Source organism: Silene latifolia, chromosome 3, assembly GCF_048544455.1.
Source record: "Silene latifolia isolate original U9 population chromosome 3, ASM4854445v1, whole genome shotgun sequence".
Classification (NCBI taxonomy): Eukaryota; Viridiplantae; Streptophyta; class Magnoliopsida; order Caryophyllales; family Caryophyllaceae; genus Silene; species Silene latifolia.
The window spans coordinates 20,075,307-20,087,109 of record NC_133528.1 but is presented as its reverse complement, the minus strand read 5'-3'; the positions used below and the strand labels follow the sequence as shown (position 1 = coordinate 20,087,109).

General features: G+C 42.9%; 1 non-coding gene across 1 annotated transcript; it reads right to left on the bottom strand.

The window, feature by feature from the left end:
* Window positions 1-917: 917 nt before the first annotated feature.
* On the bottom strand, window positions 918-1,024 carry LOC141650042 (small nucleolar RNA R71). Its single transcript, XR_012546105.1, has one exon. It is a non-coding gene; the product is annotated as a small nucleolar RNA R71 (small nucleolar RNA).
* Window positions 1,025-11,803: the final 10,779 nt, after the last annotated feature.

Sequence of the window (11,803 nt, the reverse complement as noted above, 5' to 3'; positions counted from 1 at the left end):
GACTCCTTTATCATTTTTAATTTACATCTTTTATTTACAAGTTTATCAATCAAACCAACCAAACAATGGTAACCGACCTAGATAGAATTCTACTCATAGAATTTCACTACGCAACTCCGGTCTCCTTGTGTTCGACCCCTACTTTACTACATTAATTTGTTAGCCAAGTCTAGGGTATCTTTGCTAGGTGTGCGATAGCCTATCAAATTTTGGTGCCGTTGTCGGGGAGCACGGTTTTGTAGCATTTTGAATTGTTGATTTCTATCTTGTTTTCTTTTGTCTTAAGGAACACTTATTCATTGAGACCGTTACTTATAAGTTTCTTGAAGATTGTTGTCTTATGCACAGATCCTCTCGCACCGGAGAATTACTTCCTTTTGATCCAGAGCCTGAGAAAACCTTGCATAGCCGACTCAATTATTTCAAGGAGCTTGCCGATTCTTCAAGTCCCGGTGGTTTGGGTCGCGTACCAATTACCCACTCCGTGACGAAGAACAAGGTTCTAGTTCATCTTCTTCACCATCACCACCACCACCAATCAAGAAAATGGTGAAACTTTCCAATCATTCCAAGCTCACCGCGGTTATGCTTCCTAGGGGTATCACCACTACCCAAATTGGAGCCACAGATTTCGAGATCAAGCCGGATTTCATTAGCCTTGTGGAGAGAAAGCAATTTGGGGGAAGTACTTTGGAGGATCCTAATTTGCATGTGCAAAACTGTTGTGACTATTGCTCGATGATTAGGCAAACGTGAGTCACACAATCTCAAATAGGGAGATACTCTTTTCTTTCTCATTGAAGGACAAGGCTAATCTATGTATCAATAGCCTTGATAGAACCGCCATGGAGATCACCAATTGGGATACTTTGGCTCTTGCTTTTTATAAAAAGTATTTTCCACCGGAAAAGACACAAACTTTGAGGAGTCAAATCACGGGGTTCCGTTAACAAGGGCTAGAGAGCCTTTATGAAGTTTGGGAGAGGTACAAGGAATTAAAAAGACAATGCCCACATCATGGGTTGGATCCTTGGTTTCTCGCTATTACATTCTACAATGGATGTTGTGCCGAGTCTCGTCGTGTTCTCGATTCCGCCAACAATGAGAGGTTTGATCAAATTGACACCGATATTGCTCATGCCACAATTGAATACATGGTGATTCATGATTCGCAATATGTCAATTCCCGAAGTATGCCACTAAAGAAAGCATGAGAATTCCGATACATCCGTCTTGAAGACTCAAATTGCTTTACTTCAACAAAAATTGGAGGCTGTGTGGCTTCATCTCTTCAACAAGTTAATGCTATGTCTACTACCGGCCAAATACTTATTTGTGAAGGTTGCAGAGGTGCGGGACATTGCACCGCTCTATGTCGTGCTACCATTGAGGAGGTAAATGCTTTTCAAAGTTTTAAACAAAGTTCATTTCCACCTCGTAGTTTTTTCAAATACTTACAATTCCAATACCAAGTACCACCTGAATTTGTCTTATAAAAGCAATAATGTGCTAAATCCTTAACCACAAAATACTTTTGTGACCCAACCACCACAAAACAATTTTGTGCCTCATCAACAACAACAAAATACCTTCATTCCACAACAACAAAGGTTTAATTATCCACCGGGCTATAAAAATCAAAATCAAGGCCAAAAACAAAACTAAAACCACGGGCACCATAACAAAACTTTCAACAAAACTTCCAACCAACCCAAGGTTAAACTTCAAGTTATCAACAAAATGACCAAGGGGGAGAAAACTTGAAGCTTTGGGTGATGCAAATGGCTAAGACCCAAAACAAATTGTTGGCTCAAATTCATTAGAGTACTGATCAAGCTCACAATGCCGCCATCAAAATGCTAGAGAATCAAATGGCTCAACTAGCCGCTTCTAGCTCTCAAAGCAAAACGGGTCAATTACCACCTCAAGATAAGACACCACATGATACTGTTATTGCTATTACCTTGAGGAGTGATACCAAGTATGATGAACCCCCTATACCCAAAGAAAGTGAGAAGATACTTGTTGAAATGGAGGTGTCTCCTATCTCAAAGAAAGTTGATGCTATTCCAACGAAGGTTGTTGAGCCTATTGTCATTGAAGAGGTAAAAGATGTGGAGGATGATCCTGTAAAGAAAGATGTTGAAGTAAAAGCTCCAGAAAAAGTCAAAGTGCGTTTTCCTCATCGAAAGGAGACTCAATTAGGTAAGTTCATGGAAGTGGTGAAGAATTTACAGGTAACCGTTCCTTTTACTGAATTAATTACTCAAATTCCATCTTACACTAAGTTCATGAAAGATATTTTAACTAAGAAGAGGACTTTTGATGATATTGAAACTATAGCATTAACCGCCGAGTGCAGTGCTCTTTTGCAAAAGAAGTTCCCTCCTAAGTTAAAAGATCCCGGTAGCTTTTCTATTCCATGCACCGATGGCACCTATACTATTGACAAAGCTTTATGCAATTTAGGTGATAGTGTAAGTGTGATGCCATATTCTATTTGTGATAAGATAAACATGAGAGTCTTAAAATGTAATAGTGTCACATTTCAAATGGCGGATCGTTCTATAAAACGCCCTTTGGGAGTTTTGGAGGATGTTCCGGTTAAAGTTGGTAAAATTTTCATTCCAGTTGATTTTATTGTTCTTGACATGGCCGAAGATGCCCAAATCCCAATAATTTTGGGTAGACCCCTTTTACATACTGCGGGTGCGGTAATTGATGTCAAGAGTGGTAAATTAACCTTGGAAGTTAGTGACGATAAGGTCACATATAACTTGAATAGGCCTATAAAGAGTCCAATGCTTGAAGAGTCTTGTTATTCTATTGACGTTTTTGATATTGTTGATGTTGTGATAGAAGACTCTATACCTTGATCTTTGGCTAAAGATCCCTTGGAGGCACTCTTATTATTGGAATCATTTGCAGGTGATGATGAGATTGGATGTGAGGACGTTGATGCTTTGGAGATGGAATTGGATGGAGAAGAGCTATCATTGGAGGAAAGCTCACAATTTGTAGGTTTGTTTTCTACTCCTCAAGACCTTGAGGTACAAAAATCCGAACTTAAACCCCTCCCCTAGTTTGAAGTATGCTTTTCTAGATGAGTCAAAAATGTGTCCGGTCATTGTTAGTGCTCATTTGAGTGAGAGACAACTATCTTCATTGCTAAATGTTTTAAGAACTCACAAGAAATCCATTAGTTACAAACTTGATGACTTGAAGGGCATAAGCCTGGATTTTTGCATGCATAGAATTTACCTTGAAGAAGATCATAAACCACGTGTCCAAGGTCAAAGACGATTAAATCCGAACATGTAAGAAGTGGTTAAAAAGAAGGTCATTAAATTGTTGGATGCGGGAATTATTTATGCAATTTTTGACTCTAAATGGGTTAGTCCGGTCCAAGTGGTTCCTAAGGAAGGAGGAACCACTGTAGTAAAAAATGATAAAAATGAACTCTTTCCCACTAGAATTATGACAGGATGGCGCATGTGCATTGACTATAGGAGGTTTTGGCCACCAAGAAAGACCATTACCCATTGCCCTTTATTGACCAAATGCTGGAGAGGTTGACATGTCATAAGTACTTTTGCTACTTAGATGGTTATTCCGGGTTCTTTCAAATACCCATTCACCCGGATGACCAAGAGAACACCACGTTTACATGTCCTTATGGTACCTTTGCTTATCGTAGGATGCCTTTTGGTCTTTGTAATGCCCCCGCTAATTTCCAACGTTGCATGATAATCATCTTTTCTGATTTCATTGAATCTATTATGGAGGTGTTTATTAATGACTTTAGCATTTATGGTTATTCTTTTGATTCATGCTTGGCTAACTTGACTAAAATTTTAAAGCGTTGTGAAGAGGTTGACTTAGTGTTGAATTGGGAAAAGTGCCACTTCATGGTAAATGAAGGAGTGATGCTTGGGCATATTGTTTCCGAGAGAGGAATTGAAGTGCACCGTGCTAAGGTCCAAGTTATTGAACAACTACCCCCACCGGTAAATATCAAAAGTGTAAGAAATTTCTTAAGCCATGAGGTATTTTATCGCCGTTTTATTAAGGATTTTTAAGATTGCCAGACCCCTTATGGAGCCTATTTTAAAAGATGCTCCATTTGTATTTACTAATGATTGACTTGAGTCTTTTACTAGGATCAAGAAGGCTTTAATCTCCGCACCTATCATCCAATCACCGGATTGGAACTTGCCATTCGAGCTCATGTGTGATGCAAGTGACTATGCGGTAGGTGCCTTGCTAGGCCAAAGGAAAGACAAGGTGCTCCATGCTATATACTATGCTAGAAAAACCTTGGATGCGGCCCAAATCAACTATGTCACCACGGCGAAAGAGCTACTTGCCATTGTCTATGCCTTAGACAAATTCCGCTCTTATTTAATTGGGTCCAAAGTCATTGTTCATACCGATCATGCCGCTTTGAAGAATCTTCTAGACAAGCAATAGGCCAAGCCAAGGCTTATAAGATGGATCTTGCTCTTGCCATAATTTGATCTTGATATTCGTGACAAGAAGGGGGCCGAAAATGTTGCTGCCGATCACTTATCCCGATTGAAGTATGAAGATGGAGGTATTGACATACCTATCGATGATTCTTTTTCCGATGACTCCTTGATGATGTTGGAGGCCAATACTCCATGGTATGCCGACATATCCAACTTTCTAGTTGGAAAGCAGTTGCCACCCGAACTTTCATATCAACAAAGGAAGAAGTTCTTACATGATGCCAAGTTCTTCCTTTGGGACGATCCTTACTTGTTCAAACATTGTTCTGATGGGCTATTCCAGAGATGTGTCCCACATTGGGATGTGAAAGGGGTGCTTGAAGGATGTCATTATTCTCCTTATGGTGGTCATCATAGACTATCCATGACCGTTTCAAAGGTGTTAAAATCCGGCTTCTATTGGCCTACCATATTCCAACATGCCAAGAATTTTATGATGGTATGCGATGCTTGCCAAAGAACGGGCTCAATTTCAAGAAGGCACGAGATGCCTTTGAATGGTAGCTTAAAAGTGGAGGTGTTTGATGTGTGGGGTATAGATTACCAAGGGCCATTTCCTACATCAAGAAGTAATCGTTACATATTGGTCGCCGTTGATTATGTCTCTAAATGGGTAGAGGCAATTGCTACTCCTACCAATGATGCTCGAGCCATGATTAACTTATTCAAAAATATCATCTTCCCAAGATTTGGTGTGCCTAGAGCGGTCATTAGTGATCATGGTACCCACTTTGGTGAGAAACAATTTGATGCATTGCTGGCAAAGTATTGGGTTTCCCATAGAAGAGTCTTGGCTTATCATCCACAAACAAGTGTCCAAGTTGAGGTTTCCAACCGTGAGCTCAAGTCCATACTTGAGAAAGTTGTTGCCAAGTCAAGGAAAGTTTGGAGCATGAAGCTAGATGACACCCTATGGGCCTACCGTACCGCATTCAAGACACTTATACATCACCATATAGGTTGGTCTATGGAAAAGCTTGCCATCTAAAGATTGAGATGGAGCACAAGGCATATTGGGCGGTCTGTAGACATGGCCCACCTACGACGCCCAGCCGATCTGTGGGCATAGTAGTGGTTTTTTGAAAGCCACGCTCGGCGGCGTAAAAATGCTTTCGACCGGATCATTTTAGATCGGTCGATTTCGTATCGGCAAGGGTCTCGAAAGGATGCGAGAGATGTTCGGAGTTACCACCAAGCATTTGTGGGATGCTTGGAACCCGTTCGAATCCACTTTATACCTAGGTCAACCAAGGCAAAAAGCTGTGTTTGACATAGGTACTAATGATAAGGAGTCGTCCCTCTTTAGCATCCTATCTCTAGAATGACTCTCGTACGCCCTAGATAAGGTCGTCCACTATCCAAAGTTTCTGAGTAAGAGGTGAAGGTACATATTGGGAAGCCCTTTAATCGGACACCCAATCCCGCCCGCGGTAGCAGCCTCTACTGATCGATCTTGGTTTGTTAAATGCAAAAGTTGATAAAACGGGTAAATGCATGAATGTGCATCCACAAGTTTGAACCTAACATGTGAGCTTTCTATGTCGGTTGTTGTATCCAAGTATCAAGTATTTGATGTTAAGTTGGATTTAGTGTTGATTTGTATGCAAGACGGAAATTAAACATCCATTTACCGAGTTAGATTTATGGTGCATAACGTGATCCATTTGTCTTAGTAAGACATTTTGCAAATACGATGTAAAAGAGCAGATTTGTCATCTTTTGCATTTAACCAACCAAAGTCGGGATCATCCTAGACAAGTGCTGAAAGGAAGCAGGGTGTAAATCAGGAAGCCTATATAGGCGCGAGTCGTCAGGCGATGGAAACAGGCCTGTCCTGGTTTGAAAATTGGAAAATGGTTTGCCTGTTTAGGCGCGAGTCATCAGACGATTTAAGGTACGTCTCCTGACTGTTAAAATGTTTGTAAAATGGTTTGAAAAGAGGGTGTTTGAACCCGTCTTGGTTTGAAAAGGTCGTTTAAACCGCTTTTGTGTTGATTTAAGGAATAAGACTTGAATAATCACCATCTTATTGATGGTATTCGATGCCGGATTCGGTTTTGCAAGCTTGACATGAATAGTTTTGAAAATGATTATGAACTAATTGTTTTAAGTTCATTTGCTTGTAACTAGTCAATGTTTATCATCGTACTCGAATTTAAAATCGATATGGTATGTGGAATCAAGGATGACTTTGTGTTTATAATTAATATGCTTGTTTTGAAATGTAAAGAAATGGAATAAAAGGTTTTAAAATGCCTTTTAAAATGTGATTAACCAAATATTATCACCGAAACACGGATTTAAACCGTCATGGTATTAGGAACCAAGGGTGAAAATATTTTATGGTTAAAAATGTATCATGATAATGGTATGAAATATTTGAAATGGTAAAACCGATTACAAATAATAAATGAAATAAAGAGGAAGATGAGACCAAACACGGCTGGATTAAGGCCTGAGAGGGGGTTTATGCGCGAGCCTTCCTGCTAAACAAGCAGCCCCTATCTCCGGCCAACATCCGGTTTTGGCTTATCTAACCTATGTTTGAATCATGTTATGCATGTTTTAGCATGTTATAGTCATAAAACAGATGAAAAACATTATAGAAGAGGATTTTTACACCCTCATACTTACATACTAGGCTTGAGACGAGAATTCGACGAAAGTGTATCAACTTGTTTGGTCGGAAAACTCGGTTTAAAAACCGTTTTAGCAATGTGTAAGGCTTGTATTTTCCATCGGTAGGTCGAAAATATGTGTCGGTTTGTGACTTGAGAAGTCGAGTCTAGAATTTTAAGGGAGAGATGAGGGAGCGGACACTCGCGTAAGGTGTTATGGTGTGTGAAGGTGGGTATTTATAGAGAAATGGGTGGTTGTGTGCGTTTTGACCGACGTGGCCGCATGGGGTTACTCGAAGAGGCGCGAGCCATTTCGCGGGTCTTCGAGGCATCTTGTCACTATCACGCAATTGAAATCATGATTTGTTCTATCCTATATTTTGGATGACATGATTTGTACTTGACCATTCAAGTATTCCGGGAATACTTAACATAGAAGTTTTGAGAAGTTTGTTTTTTGTGTTTGACTCAGTTTGACTCGTTGTTAGAGTCGGGATTTGAATTTTTGAGTCGGTTTTTGGTTCGGCGTCGGTTTGACTTTAGTTAGTGTCATTGCGACCCCGTCGTCATGCATTAAACACTCCAGGTACTTTTTAAATTTTTTGAAATGTTTTGTTTTTGAAATCGTTTTAAATTTTCCGACGTATAGTTATAGAAAACTGTCGATCAAACGCTGCGATTCCTGAGTATGTTGAAGTCCGATAATTATCGGGTGTTTGTTGGAGACTCGACAGATACTGGGTATCTACAGAGCCTCCACTTTGACTGAGGCTTGGACAGGGTGAATGTCATAGGATAGCCTTTAGGTCAATCGAAGGTTATAACCTGGACACCGAAGCGACGTCAAGGCGGCTCGAAAGGGTTCAGGCCAAAGACCTGCCGTCGGGAAGGGGGACGCCAAGGCGACTCGGGGATATGAGTCAAGGACCTGTCGTCGAAAACAGTTTAGAGTCTGTCGACTGTCCGTGTGAGTCGTTTAAAGTCCGTTAGACTACGTACGAAGGCTCGCCAGCCATAAGAAGGAGTCATACCTGAGGCATCTTGAGGATATATCCTTGGGTTATTTCTTGTTTGCGGGCAAAGGCTCGCCAGCCGTGCTGCGGATATGATGGGGCTCGCCAGCCGTGCTGCGGATATGATGGGGCTCGCCAGCCGCGTTGCGGACATGATGGGACTCGCCAGCCATGTTGCGGATATGATGGGGCTCGCCAGCCACATTGAGGTTGCGTTGTGTGACTCGCCAGCCATACTGAAGGTGCGTTGTGAGGCTCGCCAGCCATGTTGAAGGTGCGTTTTGAGGCTCGCCATCCATGTTGAAGGTGTGTTGTGAGGCTCGCCAGCCATGTTGAATATGGTGCGTTTTGAGGCTCGCCAGCCATGTTGAAGGTGCGCTGTGAGGCTCGCCAACCATGTTGAATGTGGTGCGTTTTGAGACTCGCCAGCCATATTGAATGTGATGCGTTTTGAGGCTCGCCAGCAATATTGAGTGTGGTGCGTTTTAAGGCTCGCCAGCCATATTGAGCGTGATTGACTGTGGGAAATAGCCATGTTGGACGGGCCTATTTCGAGAAGTTGTTGAGTTAGCGGGCTCCGAGGAGGCCTCCGATATCCTGTTGGGGGATTTCGGTGTTTATATTGGACGTTTGTGGCATCGGAAAAAGATGGGCTTGTGAGCCTGGCTCCCGTTGTCTATGGCGATTTTGAATTTTGAAGAGAGGTAACGGTTTTAAATGCCGTTTGTTGGAGTCTATCGAAATAGCGGATGTGAATTCCGCCCTCCAATGTTTGTTTGGGGAGATAACGGTTTTAGTTCCGTCTTCTCGTGATTTGAAATTTGTGAGGGGTAGTGAATTTCGCAATCCTGTTCGAAGGTGTGACAGTTTTTAATGCCATTTGTTTTGAGATTTGAAAATAGCGATTTTGAATTTCACTATTTGTTTTTGTAATTTGAAAATGTTGTTTGAAAATTTTGTGAAGATAACGAATTTGAATTTCACTATTTATTTTTGTCTGAACGTGACGGTTTTTAATACCATCGTTGGAAATTTGATGAAAATAGCGAATTTGAATTTCACTATTTTGTATTTGTTTGAGAGATGACGGTTTTTAATTCCGTGTTAAAAAATATTAAAGTTTGTGTGGGAAATGGGCCAAAGCCCAAAATTCCTCTGAACAAAGCAGGGAACGCCTGGTTGAGGCGCGACCTCTTTTGCGAGGGAATGAGGCTTCCCTGTTTTCTGTAAAAAGACGCGAGATCAGGCTGCTTCTCATTTGTGTCGTCTTCCTTGACATAACATCACAAAAACCCGATAAAATCGCCATTTTGGACCTTATTCTTTGCTTGTTTTCGTGCCTCAAACACCATGTCATCTTAAGGTATGTAAATCCTCTTGAATCCATTGGAATTTGTTTGTCTCTTTGTTAATCGAATTAGGGCGAAACCCTAACCCTTCGAAAATCGATTTGGGCGTTTTTGTTTAGCCCATTTTCGAGTGAAATTGATGATTGCATTAGGTTAGAAACCTATTTAGGAGTATAGGGGTGCTTTTAGTTTGAATTTTAGTCCCCGTTCCCGCTCCCTAGGCTCGAAAAACGTGAGTGAGACGGAAAATCGTCTTATTTCACAATGACATGTTTGTTTGCTTGAGTTGTGTGCTCCACTATTGTAGTCGGGGAAGGCCGTCTTTGCTATGTTGAGCCTTCGTTGGGTGTTGTGAGCCTTTTTGAAACGGTCTTATGTCTGACGAAATAAGCGTCTGTTCGAGCTCGAATTGAGCCGGTTTGTCTTGAAAAGGATCCTAACGGTAGTTTAGGTCACTTTGAGACGTGATTTAATCATGTTGTTTTGTTGTGGTCATATTTTTAATTTTGACCTATTTGTACCCGAATTGGCGTAAAATTGCCTTTTTGAGATGTGAAAAATACCTAGTTGTGTCGGGAATTTTTGTTGTTGTTTTACCGGTCTTGTGTGGGCCTTGAGGTGTTGGGTGGTTTTTGAATTTTTTGCGTTTGTTTTGACTCGTCTTTTGGTTGAAAAGAAGGGCGAGTCGTTTTTTGTGCGATCTTTGTGGAGTGTTTTTGTTAGATGGGTTTGGGCGGGTTTGCCCTTGTTTTGTTTTGCATTTGCAGGTGGTTTATTTTTTTGGATTTATCTGTTTTGTGCCGTCGTAATGCCAAAATTTGGGCTGACATTTTTTTGTTTTGTTTTGATTGCAGGTGAGTGTTTTGGGCCCACTAGGTCCGTTGCCGAGACTTTAGAGGTCTTGTTTGGGACTGGGCCGTTTAGTACTCCGACGAGTGTGCCTAAGACGATGGTAGAGGACGCTTCCGAGGAGGAGGAGCCCACTGAGGAGGGTGTTAGAGCCGAGAGAGCTGTGGGGGCTCGTCAGGAGGCCGTTGTTGGGGCCGTTTGTGCTGAGGGAGCCACGGGGGCTCGGAAGGAGCCCGTTGTTGAGGCTGTCGGTGCTGGGAGGGCTCAGACAGGGTCTGAGGCCGGTACCTCTAGGAGGAGAGTTTTTACTAGGAGGAGGGGTCCTCGGCCCAATAGACGGGAGCTTCACAGCGTTGCGAGGGTTGTTGAGAGGCCTCCTCCCCGTCGTGTGGAGTCTCGTGGGGGGAAGAGACGAAGAGTGGAGACGGATGCGGATGACGTATTCATCGAGAACTGGGATGTTAAACGGGTTACAGCCCCTCGGGGGGTGAACCTGCGGGCGGCGCCTGCCTGGGCCGAGGGTTTTGGCGGTAGCCAGTTGTTGTTGCGGCTAGACACTCACAACTCTTACCGTGCACACGAGGGCTTGGTGAGTCTGCTGCTTTGTTTTGCTTTTGTTGTTTTTGTTGTTTCAGACCTGAATAGGTATTTTGACGCTGTTTGTTTCTCAATTTCAGGAGATTGCTACCATGAGGACTTTCTCAGGCTTCTCGACTTGCATGGGTTTCTACGACTTTCTTTGGGCCAGTACGAGGGCGTTGATATAGAGAACGGCTATGGGGCCGTTGATGGTTGCCTGGCGCGAGATTCACAGGGCTTTGATTAAGTCAAACCTGTGTTTGATTCGTGCCATGTTGGACCGTTACTGGGACAAGACGTCATCGTTCCACATGTAGTTTGGGGAGGTCGGTGTCACCTTGGAGGAAGTCGTCATGATATCGGGCCTTCCCTGTGGCGAGACGCCTGTTGAGTTCCCGGAGACGCCAGGGAGAGTGTCTTCCACCGTGGTTACGGGTTTGATCGTCAAGGTTTTGCCTGCGCCGACTGACATCACTGCTTTCCTGATAGCGAACTCCTATGTGAGGGACCACTTCAGGGGGAGAGTGGCGGGCTTTGTTTCGGCGCCGTTAGCGAGTCCGGAGGCAGAGGCTGAGGCTGATGCGCAGGAAGCACGGTTGTGGTTTTGGTACTTCTTGGGTACCACGTACTTTGGTAACAAGGGTGAGCGCTTGTCGACCAAGGTACTTCCTCTGCTTGCTGACCTGGACGCCTTGGGTCAGTTTGACTGGGTGACGCCGGCTTTGGCGAGTTTTCCCGTTACCTGCACGATGCAGTTCATCCGGAGGCGATGGGGGATGGGAGTTCTCCCGCTTTGGTTGGTCCCGACCTCATCTTGGAGGTACGAGCATTTTTGTGGTTTTTTTATTTTGATTTTGTTTTTTTTT